A 729-nucleotide genomic window follows, 5' to 3' on the forward strand; every position below is an offset into this window, starting at 1 on the left:
TATATATATATATATATATATATATATATATATATATATATATATATGTACGTATGTATATGTATATGTCTGTCTGCATATGGTTGTTTATGTGTGTCTTTACGCTTGTTCGTAGGCAAATAAATAAATAAATATATATACATACATGCATACGTAGAGACATATTTGCATCCATAATTTATGCGTGTGCATATGTATTCGTATGTATGTATGTGTGTATGTATGTATGTATGTATGTATGTATGTATGGTAAAATCGTTTAATGGCGAAGGGTGTTAGGGATTCCGTTCTGCCATGACCAAAGGAGACTACAACTTTGGAACAACATTCTTACACTCTTATAACTTACATCTGGCTGTTAAAGCCTTTGATTCCTCGCTGTACTTGGACGGAGTGTGTGTTTCAAGGAAGTACACATCCCTGATTAGTTTTCCATAGAAATGGCGAGAACTGACAATGTTCTCTTTGTAATAATGTTGTCTTGGGATTTTGGTTCTGTAGTTAGATAATGTGGAACAGCCGTTACAGATGGCGCATGTCTCTGTCATGTGTATTTACATGGCTACAGAATTACAGAAATTGCTAAATCAGACATGACATGATATTGTCTTATAGTGCGTCTATGAAGTCAGTGCATGTACACACACACACGCATATACATATAAATATAAGCATGTGAATGTATGTACTTATATATATATATATATATATATATATATATATATATAT

The sequence above is a fragment of the Octopus bimaculoides genome, chromosome 9 (assembly GCF_001194135.2).
Source record: "Octopus bimaculoides isolate UCB-OBI-ISO-001 chromosome 9, ASM119413v2, whole genome shotgun sequence".
NCBI classification, from domain to species: domain Eukaryota; kingdom Metazoa; phylum Mollusca; class Cephalopoda; order Octopoda; family Octopodidae; genus Octopus; species Octopus bimaculoides.